Source organism: Dasypus novemcinctus, chromosome 9, assembly GCF_030445035.2.
Source record: "Dasypus novemcinctus isolate mDasNov1 chromosome 9, mDasNov1.1.hap2, whole genome shotgun sequence".
Lineage (NCBI taxonomy): Eukaryota > Metazoa > Chordata > Mammalia > Cingulata > Dasypodidae > Dasypus > Dasypus novemcinctus.
This window is the reverse complement of record NC_080681.1, coordinates 64,891,539-64,913,822: the sequence shown is the minus strand read 5'-3', so window position 1 is coordinate 64,913,822 and position 22,284 is coordinate 64,891,539. Positions and strand designations below refer to the sequence as shown.

Below are 22,284 nucleotides of genomic sequence, written 5' to 3'. Positions count from 1 at the left end.
GAAGAGGATGAGGATGTGGAGAAACAGGAACCCTTCTTCACCATTAGTAATAGTACCACCTTTGTGGAAGACAGTCTGGCGGTTCCTCAGGAACCTAAATATAGAACTGCCATATGATCCAGCAATCCCTCTACTAGGAACATAAAACTGAAAACAGTGATGCGAACAGACATTTGCACATCGATGTTCATAGGAGCATTATTCACATCTGCCAAAAGATGGGGAAAAACCCAAGTGTCCATTAACAAATGCATGGATAAACAAAATGTGGTATACACATACAACAGAATACTATGCTGCTGTAAGAAGAAATAAAATTGGGACACATGTGACAACATGGATGAACCCTGAGGACATTATGTTTCGCGAAATAAGTCAGGTATGAAAGCACAAATATTGTATGGTCTGACTAATATGAACTAAATACAAAGAATAAATGCATTGAGTTAAAACCTAAAATATACATTACAGGGAGATAGGAGGAGGGCTGAGAATGGGATACTGATACTTAATATAAGTAGAAGTTTCATTTTATTGACTGTAAAAGTGTGGACATAGATAGAATTAATGGTAACACATTACAGTGAGTATAACTAACATGGCTGTGGGATTGTGGCTGAAAGGGGTAGTATAGGGACCTTAATGCCAACGGAAAGAAAGTTAGAGAATAATCTAGGGACTGAATAACACAGTGAACCCAGAGGTGGGTGAGAATTGTGATTAATAGTAGAAATACAAGAATGTTCTTCTGTGAACTAGAACAAATGTACATCACTACTATAATAAAAAGTGTTAAGAATAGGGTAATACATGGGAAGAATACAATTAATGTAATTTATGGGCTATGGTTAACAGCAATATTGTAATATTCTTACATCAGTGTCAAAGAAGGAACAATATCAATGCTAAGTCAATAATGGGGGATATGTGGCTTTTTCTTTTGCACTAAGGAAAAGATTCAAATATTAACTGAGATGATGACTGCACAACTCTATGATGAAAGTGAGTACCGGGAAGCGGACTTGGCCCAGTGGTTAAGGTGTCCATCTACCACATGGGAGGTCAGCGGTTCAAACCCCGGGCCTCCTTGACCCGTGTGGAGCTGGCCCATGCGCAGTGCTGATATGCGCAAGGAGTGCCGTGCCACGCAGGGGCGTCCCCCACATAGGGGAGCCCCACGCGCAAGAAGTGTTCCCTGTAAGGAGAGCCGCCCAGCGCGAAAGAAAGTTCAGCCTGCCCAGGAATGGCACCACACACACGAAGAGCTGACACAACAAGATGAAGCAACAAAAAGAAACACAGATTCCCGTGTCGCTGACAACAGAAGCGGACAAAGAAGATCACACAGCAGATAGACACAGAGAACAGACAACTGGGGCGGAGGGGGGGAAGAGGGGTAGGGGAGAGAAATAAATCTTTAAAAAAAAAAAAAGTGAGTGCCAATGAGTATAAAACTTTGGATGGATTATATAAGGCATAGGCCTGTATAACACAGGGAACCATGTGGTAGAAGATGGACTGTGTTTAACAGTACAAACATGAGTGTTCTCTCATAAACTATAACAGTCATACAATACTAATACATGGTGTTACTAATAGGGGGTGTACGGAAAAAATATACCAAATGTAAGCTATAGGCCGCAGTTAGTGGTAATAGTGCGATCATATTTTCATAATTTATAACAAATGTGCCACAACAATATAAGGTGTTGGTGGAGGAGTGGTGTATAGGAATTCTGTACATTATGCATGATTGTTTTATAAGCTCATAACTTCTGCAATAAATATATCAAAAAAAAAAAAAGACAAAAATTATACACACACATTAAAAAAAAATACAGAAATTATCCATTAGTAAGACTGGCTCGAAAAGAAAAGATGGTATCAATTTTGGAGCAATGAACTGGGAAATTTCAACCAGATGTCATGTCCAGGTAAAGGGGTCCAGCATGAAATGGAAAGACCACTCCACTCTGGGGCCTAAGCACGTGCCGCTCCCTCTGCCTGGTATGCTCTGCTCATCCTCCAGTTCTTGGCACGGCCTAGGTCAGGTCACTCATCCTTTAGGTCTGAACTCAACTATAACTACCTCAAAGAAGCAGCCCCTCTCCCACCCCCCAAACACTCTCTACCCTGGCCTTGCTGGTTTTCTTTACTGCACTTATCACCATCTGAAAGTATGTTGTTTACTTATAGACATATTTATTATGTTAGAATGGCTCCTCAAGGGCAGGGCCTTGTCCCTCTTGTCCTCCCAGTGTCTCCAGCGCCAGTGAATAACTGCCTCAAGTTCAAGATGGGGAACGGAGAGGAAGGAGTATGAATAGAAAGGAAATTGTAGTTCAGGTGAAAAGCAGGTGCAGAGTTTTAAGAACAACACTTAGGAAAGTCTTCATTGGGAGGAAGTGAGAGAAAGAGAAGACACGGAAGGAGAGCAGACACAGATATAGGGAAAAGGAAAGTACTGACTCTCCGAAACCACGGGGCTGGGGGACATCTTTCAGGAAGTGGTAATCAGCATCAAATATTTTAGATAATGAGGATAGAAAAAAAGATGTCAAAATATGGCAGCAAGAAGGTCACTGGTGACCTCAAAGAAACAGTCTCAAGTGCAGATGTGACGGATTGCAAAGGGTCAAAGAATGAGTGGGTGGGAGGAAGTGAAGGCTTTCAAAGCTTTTGGCAAAAGAATGGAGAAAAGAGGTGCTCCCAGAGACACTATGACGGGTCGGGAGGGGTGGATGAGTCTTACTTTTTTTCCACACAATGACATAAATCACATCATGTAGCTTTTCTGTTAAAAAGCATTCAATTTCACCCCACTTTCTTATGATAAGGTCCAAAGTAACACCAGCCATAAGGCCCTGCTTGATCAGGTTCCTGCCTACTTACCAGCCTGCATCTTTCTCCTTTTTGCTCCCAGCTGCAAGGTATTAGTTCCACCTCAGGTCCTTTGCACATGCTATTAACTCTGGCTGGAAAACCTCCTCACTTTCTTAGCCTGGCTAACTTTATCATCCCTTAGAACTCATTGTAAAAAATATACTACACAAACCTCCTCTTTTTCCTGCCCCCCCCCTCTGCCTTATAGCAAACTAGACATCTTTCCTGATACTCAGCATAATTTTAACAAATAGCTAAATCACTGTTGAATTACTGTCTTTCCTACTAGCAAGGAAGCTTCCTGAGGGCAGAAGCCAGGTCTGCCATGTTTTCATTTATGTCCCCTATAGATAACTGTTGACTAAAGAAATGAACATGAAAACCTAATAGCATTTTTATCTCAGTCAACTTACATATTATACATGGCCCATTATCTCCACAACAAGTGGGCTTACAATTTACGGTCAGTCCAATCAGTCTGGCTTCCTCTGCCCTCCCCTACCCACTTCCAACCAGCCTGAGCAAACAGTCATACTAAACAAGTAAAAAGATGGGCTCTTTGGAGATACCACCATACATCAAATGTTTTTCCAATAAGATAGCTGATGTATAGTGGTTAATGAAGGGCTTTAATGGAACAAAATCACTCCAAATATTAAATTTAAGCATTATGCATTTTACCTTTTAAAGTCTACATTATATGAATAAAACACAAAATGGCTTTGCAGGTATATGTGTCAAAAGATCGACTGTACCTCTTTATAATATAAATCACATCTCTGCTTCCCTGTGTATGAGCCACTAATTTACTACAAGATTTTTCATTGGGGAAATATACATTAGGCAGATTGCTTTTTCCTTGATGTTTTTCTCTTGTCGTTTCTCTTGCCATAGCATAAAAGATGCTTGTAAGTGCTACTAATTGAAAAAAATTGCTATAAATTATAGCCCTGCTACAGTCTGAGAAATTAACTGTGCAAACAAGACTACAGATATAATTGTACTTAATTGATATTTTATCAGTTCTAATATCCCTAAGCCCTTTAAAACACTATTAAAAACAAAAGTTGCATTAATTACAAATTGTCCTTATCTATTTCTACTTAATATATTCAGAATGGTCTGAGTTATTCAATGTACCTGAAAATAAGAAAAAAAAATTATTTTAAAATACCTACAGAATAGCCTTTTTACCACTTGAGGTGGACAAAGAGTAGCTTGTTTATTCTATATGAGAAAGACTTCAGTTAGAAATGGGTAAATCAAGAGTTTAGGAACTTAAAGAAGGCGGTTTCTCAAATTTACCCACAGCCCCTTCACAATTTCAAATTAGGGAAATTTTACTATCTTTCTCACTCTCAAATGGGAAGACAAGGAAAGATACAGCTAACTTCTTTGCTGCCAAAGCTCACAGGATGAGAACAATACCAAGAGCTCTTTTCCAATCACGTGGCAACTACTGTTTTTAAGAACGTGAATAGTATCCATAACTAAGAAACCTGTTCAACATAAACATCATGGAGAAGGAAATAAGGATATATTTAAAACATGATTAGCAGGAAGTGCCAAAGCTTTGTACAAGTTTATGATTTTTTAAAAAATCTTGCTTTAGGAAAGCACAATATACAATAATAGAACCTGATAAAACATCATGCAGAGGAAATGGAATATATTCTCAGTTCCTGTAAACCCTTATAATTCTTTAAAAAGCAAAATTCCCTAGAACATTATCAGGTTTTTATTTTCCACACAATTTTGAAGACTCCATTTTACAAACAAATACGCCCAGTGTCTCTCTACCAAGAGGACGCACACTTTGCTAAGTTTACTCAGTGACGGCAGCATAGTATCTTTATATTGACTTTCCCAGAAAGTCTAAGACATTCCTACCAAATTATATACCTTGGATGGAATTTAAAGTTAAAATAAAAGCAACTTTATTCCTTATTTTTCTTTAAAATCAGAGTGAAACCTAATTTATCTAGCACCTTTGGTCCCATCTATATAATTCCCTTATAAATTTGAGAAACTGCCTTCAAGTGCCTGAACTTTTTGATGTATCCATTTCTAATTGAAGCCTTTTTTTTTTTTTTTTTTTGGAAAGTTAGATCTCAGTTTATTTAATCATTTGGGAACTCCAGGAAATACATACATCTTATGATCTTTTACATGTAAACACTTGAGAGAAAATGCAGTTTGCTTCTGAATTGGCATCTAGAAAGCACACAAGTGATATGATAAAATCCTGTTCATCCAGATGCAGTTTCTCCAGAGGGCCACTTTGTGAGTATGAAAATGGATAGTATTATCCTAATCTCTGCCTCCAGATCTGCACTGCATGAAGAAATACCCTTAAGAGAGAGAGAGAATTGAGAGACTGCTGATTTCTACATGGTGAGGCAATTCTAGTCCATGCTGAGTGGTAGCTTCCTAACATCCTGGCCTCTCACATAATTGAAGCCTTTTTGATACAAAATAGAAGCTCCTCTTTGTTGAGGTTCTACTGAGTGTCACCTCCCTATCATCTTTTTTTTTTTTAAGATTTTATTTTATTTACTTATTCCACCCCCACATTTTTTGCACTCGCTGTCTGCTCTCTGTGTTCATTTGTTCTGTGCTCATCTTCTTTTTAGGAGGCACCAGGAACCAAAGCCAGCACCTCCCATGCGGGAGGGAGGTACCACATCGCTTGAGACACCTCCGCTCCCGTTTTGTTGTATCTCTTGTGTTTCCCTGCTGTGTCTCTTCGTTGAGTCATCTCCTTGCATCATCTTGTTACATCAGCTCGACGTGCCAGCCCATTGTGTCAGCTCACTGTCTTACTCATCTTCTTTAAGAGGCACTGGGTACCAAACCCGGGACCTCGCATGTGGCAGAGAGGTACCCAACTGCTTGAGCCATATCCACCTTCTGTCCCTATTATCTTAAAACATTCTGAATATAATTAGACCTTTTTTTTCCTTTTTAACCCAAAGCATATTTACCAATCACTAAAAAGGGGGGGAAGGGTGGATGTGGCTTAAGCAGTTGAGCGCCTGCCTCCCACATGGGAGGTCCTGCATTCAGGTCCCAGTGCCTCCTAAAAAAGACAAATAAACAATGAGCAGACAGCAACAATGAGCAGACAACAAGCAAAAAACAAAAAAAGAGTAGAGAGCGGATGTGACTCAAGCATTTGAGGACCCACCTCCAACATGGAAGGCCCTGGGTTCCATTCCAGTATCTCCTAAAGAAAAAAACAAGCAAAAATGAGCAGACAATGAGCAAAAACAAGAAGCAAAAACAAAAAGCAAACAGACAAGGGAGCCATGGGGGGGGTACTAACATTTTTATCTCATACTATGTGCCTGACACCATGCCATACTTTAGGGATAGTCATTCAATCCTCAAAACAATCCTAGAAGTAGGTATTATCTCCACTTTACCAATAAAAAAATAGAGGAGTAATCTGCCTAAATTCTCAAAATTAGGATCAAACCAGGCAGTGTGGAGCGCCTCCAAAAACAGACTACCAAAACCAAGATTTAAAAAAATAAGGCTATGGGAAGCAGCTGTGGCTCAATCAGCTGGGCTCCCATCTAGCATATGGAAGGCCCTGGGTTCACGTCCTGGGGCCTCCTTGTGAAGGGAGGCTTGCCCACATGCTGTGGAGAGCCACCAGCCTGGGCACTACAGAGCACGGCCAGCCCTCGGGCCCCATGGAGAGCCGACTCAGCAAGGTGATGCAACACAACGGGAGACAAGCGAAAACACAGAAGAGCATGCAGGGAATGGACACAGAGAACAGACAGCAAGCAAGCCACAAGGGGGGGGGAATAAATAAATAAAAATAAACACAGACACAGAAGAACACACAGCGAATGGACACAGAAAGCAGAGAGCAAGCAAAATAAGCCGCAAGGAGGGGGGATAAAAAAAAAATAAAGCTAAAACACAATAAGTCTATTTTCTATAGAGATATATAAGTTAACCTGATTTAGTCTTCTTCCCCAGTTGGTTCAAGTTATTCCCTTCTCTGCTGGTAGCCACAGCTTCTCTTTTTAGGACTTGCAAGATAGACTTCTTTTTTTTTTTTTTTAAGAAAAAAACTTTATTTCAACTTCAAAAAATAACAAATTATGGAAACATTACTTTAAAAAATCCTGTCCTGGCACATTTATCTTATTTAAACCTAAAAACAAACTCAATTGTTTCTCCAGTGTTAAATGAGCACCAGTTGGTTAAGGAAGAAAATGAAGGAAAAAAAATGTTTGATCATACTCACATAAGCCTCCTTTTCCAGGTGACTCTTAAGTTTTCCTCTGAGGAATTAAACTCTTTTGGGAGCAAAAATTCTTCAGAAGCCTTTCATTCTGAAGAAAATCTCTTCTTTTAGCAAGCCTTTGACCACAGCTTCTTACCCTGCCCTTACCTCCACCTACCTCTAGCACACCTCCCAACCCCTAAACTAGGTGTCTTAAATTAATGTTTTCTACTAGAGACCTGAAATATCTCCCCTAATTCCAATTATACTCTCACAAATTGAGAGCTTCATCATAAAACCAAAATGACTTGGTCATTATTAGAAGATACTATGAATCCTCCAATAAATTATACCAATACATTAGATACACCAATAAATGAGATAACATAGATGAAATGGACAAATTCTTAGAAAGACACAAACTACTTACATTGACTCAATAAGAAATAAGAGATCTCAACAAAACAATTACTAGTAAAGAGACTGAATCAGAAATCAAAAACCTCCCAACAAGCCAAAGACCAGAAGGATTCACAGGGAAATTCTACCAGGCATTCCAAGAAGACTTAACTCTAATTCTGCTCAAACTCTCCAAAAAATCTAAAGAGGAAGGAACCCTCCCTGATTCATTCTTTGAGGCCAACATCACCCTCATACCAAAGCCAGATAAAGGTGACACAAAAAGAAACCTACAGAACAAACTCTCTAATGATTATAGATGCAAAAATCCTCAACAAAATACTTGCAAAACGAATCCAACAGCATATTTAAAGAACTATACACTATGATTGAGTGGAATTTATCCCTGGTATGCAAGACTGGTTTAACATAAGAAAATCAATTAATGTAATACACCACATTAACAGAAATGGGGGGGGGGGATAGGAGGGGAGTACAGCCTGAAAGTAAAACAACATCAAATATGTGGTTTCCAAATTTTTTCTCCCATTATATAGGGCGGATGGTTTGGTATTGAATTTTTTGTTATTCATTTTTTTGGGTAATGATTTTATTTAGTGTATTTAATTTTCTTACTGGTAGAAAGTAAACTTTTTAGCTTTATAATTATTTACACATAAAGATTATTTTCCCATTGTAACAAGAGGGAAAACTCACTGTAGAAGAATTAGAAAATACGGAAAGTATAGAGAAACATGTCGTTCATGATCTGCTCCCTTTCCCATTTAAGGACAATCATACACTTACCAGTCTCTCTAAAAGTTGTTAAAATTGAAAGAAGGGTTACAGTGGAAAAGAGAACAGCTGATGACCTAGAAGATACTACTTGTTTCTTTGCCTTTCTTCTTTCTTTTTAAATAATTAGGAAGTAAAGGTAAGTGACTCTATAGCAGACATTAAAGAAATTATTTCATTGTTTTCACACCTGGGTACTAACACCCAGGCCATGTCTCATTCTGCCTGTTGTTCCCTCCCTCTTCCTTGCTCTCCCCTGTCAAATAGCTGTGCCATTATTGCTTCCTGTCTCAAAAACCCTTCGGTAACATGGGGCTTTAAACAGCTGCCATGTTGAAATGACCATGTTCCAGGGGCAAGAAATTATTTCCTATAAATATTCTTCCCTCTGAAGTGCACTAGCATTTTTGGCAGTTGGAGGCAACAAGAAAGCACAAAACATTAAGCTCATCTCCATGATATGTTCACTCTTAAGATTTTATGATCTGTGATTCTTTGCAACTAACACCGGGCCCACATTCTTCCTTGGTCCTCTGTGAGTAAAGTGCCCAGTCTCCAGGCGAGACTTGCTTTAGAAACAAAAAGAACATGTCTTTAAGTCTACACTGGCCAGAAAACAGAGCTGATCTTTGTTGGGTTATTATCTGTGGTAACTGAATTTACTTAAGGGTAATATTCACAAAATATTTTGTTCATTCATTCAGTAAATATTGTAAGAGACCAACAGTGTCGAAGAGCAGACCCATAACTCAAAAAGTCAAGCAATCTGGGGCCATTTAGTGGAGGGGCAAATGTCACTGTAAATACCCTAGCGGGGAAGGTGTCATTATCATGATACAGTATAGTAATTGATATTGGTAATGATGATGATGCCATTTTTTTTTAAAGTTTATCTTTTACTTTGAGAAGCTGTGGGTTTACATAACAATCATGCATAAAATATCCCCATATACCACCCATCACCAATACCTTGCATTGGAGTGGAACATTTGTTACAACTGATGATAGAACATTTTTATAACTGTACTATTAAAGTTCATGGCTTAACTATGTAGTGTAGTTCCATGGATTTTTTTTTAAATTTTTATTCTGTTACCATATATACAATCTAACATTTCTCCTCTTAACCATATTCAAATGTATAATGCGTGCTGTTAAAACTGCATTCACAATGTTGTACTACCATCAGCACCATCCATTACCAAAATATTTCCATCCTTCCAAATAGGAACTTTGTACCTTTTATGCCTAAAAATCCCATTCCCTAATCCTAATCTTTCCCCTGGTAATCTGTTCTAGATTCTGCATGAGTCTGCTTATTCTAATTGTTTCAAATCAGTGAGCTCATATAATACTTGTCCTTTTGTGTCTGGTTTATTTTCCTCAACATTATGCCTCCAAGGTTCATCCATGTTGTCTCATATTCAAGACTTCATTCATTTTTATGGCTGAATAATAATACGCTATTTGTATATACCCCATTTATTCATTCCTTGTTTGATGGATACTTGCGTTGCTTCCATCTTTTGAAAATAATGAATAAAGCTGCTATGAACATAGGTATGCAAATATTTGAGTTATTGCTTTTTCAGTTCTTTTGGATATAAACCTAGTAATGGGATTGCACAGTATTATGGTAGTTCCATCCTTAGCTTTTTTGAGGAACTGCCAAGCTGTCTTCCACAGAGGCTGCACCACATTTTACACTGCCATCAACAGTGAATGAGTGTCCTCTTTCTCTGCATCCTCTCCAACACTTGTTATTTTCCATTTTTAAAAAAATAGAAGCCATTCTAATGGTGTGAAATGGTATCTCATTGTGGTTTTGATTTGCAAGTCCCTGGAGACTAATGATGTTGAACATCTTTTCGTGTGGTTTTGGCAATTTTATATCTTCTTTGGAGATATATCTATTCAAGTGTTTTGCTCATTTTCTAACTGGGTTTGTCTTTGTGTTGTTAAGTTGAAGGATTTCTTTATATATTCTACATATTAAACCTTTATCAAATACGTGGCTTCCAAATTTTTTCTCCCATTATATAGGTTGTTGAGACAGAAGCAACAGTGGCACACCTATCGGACAGGGAAGAACAAGGAACAGGGAGGAAACAACAGGCAGAATGAGACATGGCCTTACCTTTACAGCTTAATTATTAAAAAAGAAAAAAGAAAGGCAAAGAAACAAGTAGCATCTTCTAAGTCACCAGATGTTCTCCTCTTTTCCACTGTAACCCTTCTTTCAATTTTAACAGCTATTAGAGAGATTGGTAAGAGTATAATTGTCCTTAAATGGGAAAGGGAGCAGATCATGGATGACATGTTTCTCTATACTCTACTTTCTGTATTTTCTAATTCTTCTACAGTGAGTTTTCCCTCTTGTTACAATGGGAAAATAATCTTTATGTCTAAATAATTATAAAGCTAAAAAGTTTATGTTCTACCATGAAATAAAACCGTTAACCAAAAAAATGAATAACAAAAAATTCAATACCAAACCATCCACCCTATCTTTACTTTATATATTACCTTAACCCCCTCCCACGATCCCAATTACCAGTGTATCTTTCTAACAATTCATTTAGAATAAAAAATGTCATTATGATAGGAATAGCTTGTGTAGTACTTGACAGTTTCTATACATTATTATGCATTAAACCTAGGGAGCTAGCCTAGATGGATACTTTTATGTTTTACAAATGAGGGAAACAGGTGCCTGAAATGAAGCGATTTGCCACGAGAGGAACCCAGATCTTGTTCCTCACCTGGTATTCCAAAGCAGGTTCTCAACCTCATCACTACTGACATTTTGAGCCAGAAAATTCTTTGTTGTTGGGGGGCTGTGCACTGTAGGATGTTTAGCACCATCCCTGGCCTCTACCCTGATGTCAGTCCTTGAGGGCAAAATCGCCCTAGGTTTAGAATCAATGGTCCAAAAGAATCCACAAGGTTCCTTCTGGCATTCTATTCTATGACAAGACTCCATATACCACAGAGCCACAATAAGTCACAGAACATCAGATGTTGCTCAGCATGATTTAAGCTAATTAACCAATTCCCCATCCACTTAACATAATTGTTTTAAAAGTGGAAATGAACAAGAAAACTTTTCTTGTACACATACTCTTATCTTGGACAACAAATCTTCTAAAAGCATATTATTATTTCACTAGAACATAATACGGATAAACAGAATAATATATGAGTTTAGGGGGGAAGAAGCACTTAGAAGAATCTGAGAGAAAATACTGATCTTGACCTTTGCTAATAAGTGTTATTAATGCATATATACCTTAGTTCCTCCCTATAAAAATGGGCATAAATCTATACATATTCGCAATACTTGCTTCAGGTTGAGTTTCTGACTGCATAAAAGTGTTATTTAAGCTATCTAGAAGAAATGGAGTGATACTCTGGAATATTATTAGAATCTGTAGCAAGTAGTCTGCAGTTGAAATCACTAGTGTTTATGAATCCAGAACCTTAACTGGCAGACACCACAATCCTACTTGAACGCCACTCAAAGTTTCTTCATGCCATTTAATCCAAGACTCCATTCCTGCAAAAGCAACACCACACTCGAAATTACTTTTCACCAGTTTTTTAGTAAATGGCTGAATTAAAAAATTTTGCAATGTAATCCCCCTTAACAATATAGACAGACTTTAATGAAATAGGTTTCCAAATTCATTTCCTAACTTAAATCTGTAAAGTGGGGATACCAAATGATCAGAGAAATAATTACAAGTATAGCACTGACATTAAGATTGCCTAAATTACAGCAAACTGAGCCGTAGTTCTATTTTGAAAAATGCTTGAATTATTTTATTTATGTATAATTTATGCAGTCTCTCCATCATAATTTTCCTTCACAGTATATCAGTATACTGTGGTTAGAGGAGGAAACAATTTAAACTGTTTCACACTACAATCCCAGCATTAAAAATAGTTTGTAGTTATTCAAAAAAACTAAGGTAAGATGCAAAGAAAGTGCTTAGTTAATAAAATACACAGAATTAAGAAGAGGTTGTGATTACTCCTATCACAAAGACCACAACACTCAGGTCTTGAAATGTGATCGGGATCTATACATGGGAGACATTTTCTCCTTATTACAAAGCATATTCTAGGAGAAGTGTCTGGTACTCTCGTGATCTCCATTAACCTTCACCACAATGTACAAAAAGAACACATTGATCCTTCAACGAAAATGACTCCCTGTCTTGGAAAACATCAGTTACCAAAAGCAAAAGCTAGGAAACAACGGCAAGATGAGGCTTTGGAAAGAAAGGAAGAGATTTAATCAATATAAAATGCTCATCTTAAAAAATGTTTTCAATGCATGTATGTCCATACGTAACTCAAATCCTTTCTTAAAAACAACAGCCAAAACCATGAACACAATTGTCCCTGCATTATACTCATAATTTAACCACCCAAGGTTTTTATTGTTTTCCTCCCCGAATACAGTAACGATAATTTTATACCACTGTAAACTTCTGCCACTGCGAGCAAAAACCTAGGACTCTAAAAACCATGTTAATAGCATACATAATTTATATCCAACCCGGGGAAGATGGCTTACAGCCACGTATTAAAAGAAGTGGCACAGAGGACAGAGTCCCCTTCCCCAGGCACACGTAGGAAATCAGAGAATATACCCTTCAAAAAACGTGTACACTATTTTCTGCATGATTTTTCTGCAACCTACAACCTCTCTAATAAAAAAATAAACAACAAAAAAGCATACACAAACACCTGGCAATAATTAAACCTTTTATCTAGTTTCCCCGGAGAAGTTCATTGGTAAACACACATCCAAGGAGCCCAATCCCCGGAATCTTGGGGAGTGACTTTGGAGGAGTGTTTACCAGTCCTGCTTAAGCGACATTTCTGATGTGCCTCATCTGATGCGCCAAGTAGGCGACTGCGCAAGGATGGGGTCCGAGACGTTTAAGATGCAAAGCCAGAGAACAGCCCCGGTTTCGGTTTATCAGCCGCTTACAGTGGGATTCGCTCTCCTTCCCTCTTCCCCCTTCCCCGCCCCTGTCGCCCTTCCCGCTGACAGCTTGGGGCCACGGTCCTACCTAATAGAAACTGGAAGGGAAGGGGTCATTTAAGTCCACGGACATCCCCCCACAAACACAGCCCCGAATCCCCGAAACTTTCCCTCGCTGAGATGGCCTGGGAGGAAAAGAGCTAAGACCCTCCGCATCCGTTCCGATTCCGCCACGGTACTGGCAGTCGAGTTCTCCGTGCGAAAAGCGAAGGGAAGGCAAAACGCCGATATCTCGGGGTGGTATAAACAGGATGTCAAACAGCGCGCCCCGGGTTTGTTTATGAAAACTTGGTGCGCGCTCTGGGGGAGCGGGCGGCAAGGCTTAGGAACCTTTCTCCCCTCCCGGCCCGAAGCGCCCGCCCCCCGACCTCTCCGCCCGACCCGCTCGGCCCGCTCGGCCCGCCTGGAAATCCCCCGCCTCCGCCGCCCCCAACCGCACGCCCCCACCCCCACCCTCACCCCCACCCTCACCCCCAACCCCCGGCCCGCTCGGGTCCCGTGCGGCGCGGGCGGGGCAGCCCCGCGCGAGCAGCGCGCGAAAACCGAGAGCGGCGGCCGCGCCTCCCACCAAGCGCCGGGCTCCGCGCCCCTCGCCGGGTGGCCCGCCGCGCCGCAGGCTTCTCCACCTCTCCTCGGTGACACTCACCACTTCCGTGTGCGCCTGGGCCGGGCTGCTCCGGGTGGCTGCGCGGGTCGCGGTTAGGCTGCCGGCTCGATAAGGAGCCAGCCCCGCGGGGCCCCGTCGTGCGCCCGCCCCGGGCTGAGGAGGGGGCGCCGGGAGAGCCACCGAGGCTGAGACGCAGGCCCGCGCTGTCAAAGGCTGCGACTACTCGGCGGCCGCCGCGGCCTGCGCTCCGCGACGCACCCGCCTCCGCCCCGCCCCGTCGCCGGTCCCGCCTCCGGTGTCGTCACGAGCGGCTGCCCAGGAAAAGGGGGCGGGGTCGCGGTGGCGGCGACAGTGACGCCTCGGCAGAGGTCCGGACGCCTCCAGCCTCCTCGCCCCGCCCCCATCCGGCCTCGCTCACAACCCCGCTCCTAGCCGGTCTCCTTGTACGTAGACTTCTGGAAACACCGATCTGGGAATGCGAGGTCAACCAGCGCAGAATAAAATTGTCAGGATTTGGACTTAGATTGACTCCTCCCAAATGTGGAGTCCTCTTCATCCCATCTGTGTGCATTTTGATGCATTTATAACGGTCCTCCGTGTATGCCTTTGTCCCTTGCCCCAATCCAGTAAGAGGCAACTTCATGGAGCGCTTGACTAATAAGAATTGAACAAGAAATAAATCCTCCCAACTTGGACAAGTTATTTCAGATCTATCCCATTTCGTATTAGATGAGCATTTCAAAAGTGAAAGTCTTTAAATTTCTATTTAAAATAGTAGTAACATTTGTTACTTGTGTGTCAATTGCTTTCCATTGCTTCCTAAAAATCCCTCAAAGTGAGTATTATCTCATTTTTTTCCATGAGGAAACAAATCAAGGCTTAAGTAGCATGTATTCATATCCTGTGCGCAGTCTATGGCCAAATACAATTTTACTTCCAATATCTCCCCAGTCCTTTCGTCACCATCTCTCACTTCTGAGGGAACAAGATAGCCTCCTAAACTGTCACTGTGCATTCACTCCATCCCCCAGTGAATTCAAAATTCACATCTGTTCAACTCACTCCCGTGCCTACAACCCTCCAGTGCCTTTCCTCTGAAAATCCTTGGACAAAAATCCTCCTAGGCCATGTCTGGTCAGACTTCTGCAAGTTCAGGTCACTGTGCACTGAGACTGCCCCACCTGCCCTGACTCCACTAATCCTGCTGGACAGCCTCTGAGAACTTACCTTCAACTCAGCAAAAGTGTGAAGTGTGGTGGGTGGTGGGTGCCAAGAGCATTTGGGTCTAGACTCCTGTAGTTTAGGCCTGGCTCCCGCCATTGACCACCTGAGCTACCCTGAACAATTCTCAGTTTGCTCATGAAAGTTGAGAGGCAGACTAGATGATTTCCAAGAAGGAGAAGGAAGATATAGGTAGAAGAGCTAACAGAGATGACAGAGGAAAAGCAAGCAGGAAGGGATTTCTGTGCGTGCCTTGTCTTGCCTGCCACATTAAAAGCAACTCAGGACTATTTGTATCATTTTCCTCATCTGTTAAATAGGGATAATAGCTTCCTTTTAGTGGTTATGCTAAAAGTGAACTAATATAATGCCTTGTCTGGCACATGGCATAAACTCTGTGAAGTTAGTGATTACTACTGAGCTGGGCCATAAAGAAGAGGGGGGAGTGACATAAATGGAGACACAAAAGAACCACATTTCAGGTGACATCAAGGATAGAGAATGGGAAGTCAAGAAGTCAGCAATGAACCCAATCTGCCTGCTCTGCAGGACTCGTGCAGTGAAATGAGGAAAGAGGGCCTCGACTGAGTTTAGATCCATTCCCTTGTACCAGACATTGCACTAGGTGCTGAGCATTCAGAGAGAAAAAAGACCTAGTTCCTGACCTCTCTGGACAAGTGACGTATGTTCTTGGAAAGGTGATCATAGAGGAAGATCACCCAGCCCAGCCTGAAGAAGTCAGGAAGAGCTTTAATTAGCGGGCAAGTCACAGAAGCCAGAGAGAACTTGGCATGTTTAGGCAATAATAAGTATATGCTCTGTGGTCAGGGAATGACAGGCGATGAACCTTATGCAAAATCTTTGGTGTAAAAGAAACAGGATGGTTTTGAGAGATTTCACAGATATTATTTTAGAAGAATCACTCTAAGGCAGGGTTTCTCAACCTCTGCACTATTGGCATTTTATATGAGAAAATTCTTGGTTTTGAGGGGCTGTCATGTGCATTGTAGGATGGTTAGCAATATCCCTGCCTTTCTACCCACTAGATGCCAGTAACCCTCCACCTCCCCTCCCCAGCTGCAAGATAAAGAGCCCTTGGTGATTGATTAAATGTGGCTGCTAAGGAAGAGGAAAGAATCTCACATGACTCCCAACTTTCCTGAATTGATTGACAAATTGAATAAGGATGTTACCAACTAAATTGATGAGGAATTCAATTTTATGTTTGAGAATGGATATGTTCATCAAAGTCGCTCTTTAGAGGACATACATGATACAGAGAAAAGAATGTAAAAGGGAGAGAAGCAAATATTTTCCTATAACATGTAATACATAATATGAAACCGATAAACTCACTGCAAATGTTCATCTAAATTGAATTAAAGCAATATAACGAAGCGGAAGCCTCTTATTAGGAAATTCTCTTTTAAAATGCCCAATAGCATCCAACCAACATAATACACTGTTAGAAAGGAAAGTAGTCTTAAAAAAAACTAAGTTTCACATAAAACTTCATCAAAAGTGCATTTGCCTATCAGTCTATTTCCATGCAAAAGTTATTGCTTAGATGAAAGCATGTAACATTCAAACAATGAGGTTTACCTTTTTTTCCTTATATAATCCCATTATATAAATTATTAAATTCAATTATAAAATCTTGCAAACTACAAAAGGAGATAATATCACTTGTAATCTTTCAACCCTAATAAAAATACTGTTAGCATATTATATATTTTCTTCCAGGTATTCTTTCTCTAGGTATATTTCAATATAAGTGTAATCACTGGTGCACATGTAATTTTGTAACTTGCTTTTTAGCACTTTTCCAAGTTACTACACAAGTCTTCATAACTACTCTTTTTTTTTTTTGCTTTTCTTTATTAAAGTTAAAATGATCTAAAATATAATCAACCATTTTAAAGAAGACAATTAAGTGACATTTAGAGCATTCACAATGTTGTACAGTCACAACCTCATAACTATCATTTTAATGGCTATGCTATATCCCACAGAGTACTATATTTTCCAGTTACATCTGGTTGGTTTCTTTCTGATATTGTCGTTTTTATAATTAATGAAGTAATGTGTCTTCATGTAAATAAATTTTAAACAATTAAATATGAAATTATATTTTTAAATCACCAGAGAGCCCCAGAAACAAAATTGCATCAATAGACTAAATATTAGATGCTTGATTCATGGATTCTTATTGGCAAGTTGCTTCCAAAAACTTGTCTCAAATTTACAGTGCCCTGAGAAGCATATACAATGTCAGAAGCAGTGGACCTTATAATCTTTCAATGGTTTATACCTTTAATATATTAAAAATGTTTCTGGTTTTAATTTTGAATTTCCATGATTGTTAAAGAGGTTAATACTTTTCCATATATGCTTTCCCTTAAGTTTCTAGTTCATCTATCACTTCAGGTGTGCCTTTCTTAGGTCATTCCAGAATTCTGTGAGGTCGGCTGCTCTGGATGGTGTTGTAGGTGATTAGCATAATTATAATAAATGGATCCCGTAGTCATGGGCTCCCTCCTGCAACTCTCTCACTGTGAAGAGGGTCCCCTTTTAAGATGCTCTATGGTCTGTGGATCAGGCATTCTGTAAGACCCCAGAGAATGGTGTTGTTTGAGGGTCTGCGGGCAGAAAAGGCAAACACATACTTGGGATTTCTGTCACTAGGATCCTTTCAGAACAGAAGGGGCCTGTGGCAGTTTGACATTAATTATGAATTCCAAAAAAGAAATGTAGACTATGTTTGTAAACTGGTCTGTTCCTCTGGGTGTGATACCCTTCGATTGTATTAGATTCAGCTGAGATGCCTTTGATTAAATTATGTCAACATTAGGGCTTTGATTCGCCCATGTCATGTGGTGCAGGCTTGAGTCCCCGCCCCCTTGGTAGGGTGACAAAACAGACTCTCACAGAGAAGTAGATACACAGAAAAAGACCCGGCAGAGGGCAGAGGAAAGAACTTTGTTTTGACGCTGGAGCCCTGGGGAGAGTTGAGCCATTCACCTGATAGTTTATAGCTCACTAACACAGGGCCCAATGTAATCAATTTGTCGCTTTGAGGAACAATGCCATGTTGGGGCTCAGTGGTTGTGGTGGGCAGAATAATGGTCCCCCAAAGATGCTGATGCCCTAATACCTGCAAGCTATAAATATATTACCTTACATGACAAAAGGGACTTTGCAGATATGACTAAGTAAAGGATGTTGAGATAGGGAGATTGTCTTGGATTATCCAGGTGGGCCAATATAATAACAAGGCTCCTCATAAGAGGGAGGTAGGAGGATCAACGTTAGAGAAAACGTTCCAATGGAAGCAGAGGTCAGAGTGATGCAGCCACAAGCCAAGGGATGCTGGCAACCTCTAGAGTCTAGAAAAGGTAAAGAACAGATTCTCTTCTAGAGTCTCCAGAAGGAACACAACTCTGTGATTTTAACCCCGTAAGACTCATTTCAGACTTCTGATTTCCAGAACTGTAAAATAATAATGCATGTTCTAAGCCATAAATATGTGGTAATTTGTAACAGCAGCGATAGGAAACTAATTGTTGATCTCTAGTGCCAATCTGTTGAACACTCAGAGACAGCAGTAGCTATATCAGCTTGATAAATGTGAGCCCATGCTTTTAAGCCCACATGTAGCCTCCATTTGGCCACCATTGCCACACCATACATGTGTACATTTTGGAAGCTGTCTGAATATCAAACGGCAAAGGCTGTCTAACATCACTATCACCACAGTCTGTTTCCAACCTCTTTTCTGCCCTGGGCCCTCCTCAGCACTGGCAGTTCTCCATGCCACTTAGTATATGGACGGGAGCCATATTCCTAGGGGTGGAACATGTTGCCCACAGAAACAAAAAGGACAACCAGGTACTATGCTTCCTTCTTTGTGTGAGAGGATGCAAGATACAGAATTTTTATTTTACATTGGAGGATATATCCTAGCATGCCCCTGCTTATAAGATCCCTAAAAACTTCACTGAAGTGGCAGGTCCTTGTCTCTTCATAGGATTTATCTCCCAGTGCCTCCAGAATACAAGCCATATCATACATCCAGCCTGCTCAACCTGGTGTGACTGGTGTGATGGACCAGTATGATGTACAGAGGATGTCCAGATGGTCCAGATCTCTTCCAACTGCATAATGAGAGAGGGTAGGAGAGTTAACAAAGCCTGGAGGCAAAAAGGACAATGAATGTTTTTTTCCCTTGTGCATGTGAGCTTTTCTGTTCCTCTTTTCTTTTCTAACAAGAGTGGAAAAGAATACCTTTGGCAAAACAATAGCTACATACCATGTACCTGAGCCTTATTAATCTTCTCTAGCAACAAAAATATATCAAGCATAGCAGCTGTGATGAACCATGCTACTACTTTATTGAGCTTCTCCAGAATCCATCCAGTTTCTACAGGGGCCAGACTGGCAAATTAAACGTAGATAAAATGGGAATCACCAACTCTGCAGCCTTTAGATCCAAATGGCACTAATCTCTGCCAATTTCCTGCTTGTGACATTGCCTTTGATTTATTATTTTGGCTGAGGTGGGGAGAGGGGTGTTGTTTCAGTGTCTTCCACTTTGCCTTCCCCACTATGATAATTTTTACCCCACAGGCCAAAAACCCAATATGAGACTTAATCCAATTGCTGGAATATCAGTTCCAATTAGACACTCAGGAACTGGGGAAAGGACTAATAGTCAGGTCTGCAGACCCATTGTGAGTCACTGCGAGTCAGACTTCAGCCAGGTCTCCATGAGTCTCCACTCTAAAAGGGAAACCATGACGATGATGCTTTGAATTGCTTGGTATCAATGTCAAATCAGACCCTGTGTCTAAATCTTCAAAATATTCAAGTAGTTCCCTTCCCTATTGTATAGCCACCCAAGTAAATGACCAGAGGTCCTTTCAGGGAAGTACTGGGCAAATAGAGCATATCCTTGCCAGTGTGTTGCAGGGTCCTCCTTCCTAGGGGCCCTGTCACTTCTTCAATGGAGTCCATATCTGAAATTGGCTCAAGTCCAGGAACTTGGCAAAAGATTATGACTTTATTGGGGAGGCTACCTTCAGCCTCCTGCTCCTCCATTTTTGCCTTTTAAAAAAGTAGGTTGTAGAGCTTCTGTAGCTTTTTTGTTGGCTGCATATTTGCTCTTAGGGCCACCATATTCTAGTAGCCATCTCCATATTTCTTGCAGATCAGCCCCCCCACCAATCATCAATATTACCATCTGACCTTGTTCCTTATTATGGTAATTGTGGTCTCCTGACTTCTGGCAACTAAGCACTTCCATTTGGCCTCTAATACTTGGGAGGGACCCCATCATGCCCATGACTATTAAGGGGCCAGCTCTAGGACACTCTTCTTCTCCAAGCCTTGGCCTGTAGAGGAGGCAAGTATCCCTCTTCTTAGTGATGCTGCTGTCCCGTTCACCAGAGCATTCTTAATGGCCTTGGTGAATGGAATGCCGTTGGGCCTCACATGGAACATAGTCCTCTGGTGGGTCCCCCTATCCTCATCTCTTTTTTTTTTTTAAGATTTATTTATTTTTTTAAATTTCTCTCCCCTCCCCTCCCCTCCCCCCAGTTGTCTGCTCTCTGTGTTCATTCACTGTGTGTTCTGCTGTGTCTGCATGTATTCTTGTCAGCGGCACCGGGAATCTGTGTCTCTTTTTGTTGTGTCATCTTGCTGTGTCAGCTCTCCGTGTGTGCAGCACAACTCCTGGGCAGGCTGAACTTTTTTGTGCTGGGCAACTCTCCTTATGGGGCGCACTCCTTGCACATGGGGCCCCCCTATTGGGGGACACCCCTGTATGGCATGGCACTGCTTGCGCACATTAGCACTGTGCGTGGGCCAGCTTCACCACATGGGTCAGGAGGCCCTGGGTTTGAACATTGGACCTCCCATGTGGTAGGCGGATGTTCTATCCATTGACCCAAATCTGCTTCCCTCCTCAACCTCTTAATCCTTCCTCTACCTGCTACCATTGCAACTTAGGCTTCACCACTTTGTTCTATGTCTTAGTTTGCTAGAGTTGCTATAACAAGTACCACACAAGGAGCTGGCTTAAACATAGGAATTTATTGACACATGGTTTTAGAGGCTAGAAGCCCAAAAACAAGATGTCAGTAAGGCCATGCTTTCTCTGGGGGCTAGTGGTGTTCTGGTGATAGTAGTCCATGGTCACATGGCAACTTTCCCCCCTTTCTGGCTTCTTCTGACTAAGTCTAACTTTCCTCTCTTTCTAGGGCCTCAAGTTTTAGGGATTAAGGGCCACCCTGATTCAATCTGGCCTCATCCAAAATAGTATCTTTGAAGATCCTATTCCTATGGACCACACCTAATAGGAGTACCGTCAAAGGTGCAGTTTACAAATGGGCTCACATCCACAGGAATGCAAACTAAGACCCAAGCATGTCTTTTGGAGGAATGTAATTCAGTCCCCAACACTGGTTTAAGCATTGTTTTTTCCAGGTTTCTAAGAGCAACCTCATGGCAAGTTTGCCTCACTCTGGGGTCTTTGCTAGGGTGTTAATTCCTGTGTCCTGAAAAAATGCCCTTAGGTCTCAGCCCCAGAAATAACTATATTTCTCTTGAGCAGGCCTACTTGAACCTTTCATAACAGAGCATTTCTCCCCTTGATTTGTTAGGAAGTTCAGAATCAAGTTTTAATCATATATCTATTAAATATATGAGAACTTAAAAAATGTAAAAAAAAAGCAGATGGGACTCAAATGATTGGGCTCCTGTCTACCATATGGGAGGTCCAGGGTTTGATTCCCAGGGCATCCTGGCCCACATGGCAAGCTGTCCTGAGCAGAGAGCTGGCACAGCAAGATGATGCGACAAAAAGAAACACAGAGGAGAGACAATAAGACAGAGCAGATCAGGGAGCTGAGGTGGTGCAAGAGACTGAGCACCTCTCTCCTACTCCGGAAGGTCCCAGGATCGGTTCCCAGCGCCACCTAAAGAGAAGACAAGCAGACACAGAACACACAGAGAATGGACACAGAGAGCAGACTATGAGGGGTGGGGGAGAAATAAATAAATAATTAAATATTTTTAAAAAAT

General features: G+C 41.1%; 1 protein-coding gene across 18 annotated transcripts in view; it reads right to left on the bottom strand.

The window, feature by feature from the left end:
• Positions 1-22,284, bottom strand: part of JAK1 (Janus kinase 1) — a 251,790-nt gene that overhangs the window by 144,889 nt on the left and 84,617 nt on the right. Inside the window, exon 1 of one of the 18 annotated variants that reach the window (XM_058303452.2) lies at positions 14,023-14,454. The exons of 14 other annotated variants lie outside the window; for them this stretch is intronic. The gene's annotated coding sequence lies outside the window, so the exon portion shown is untranslated. Of the gene's footprint in view, positions 1-14,022; positions 14,455-22,284 lie in introns of those variants that run through there. 3 more of the 18 variants (XM_058303453.1, XM_058303451.1, XM_058303442.2) reach the window with 3 other exon arrangements.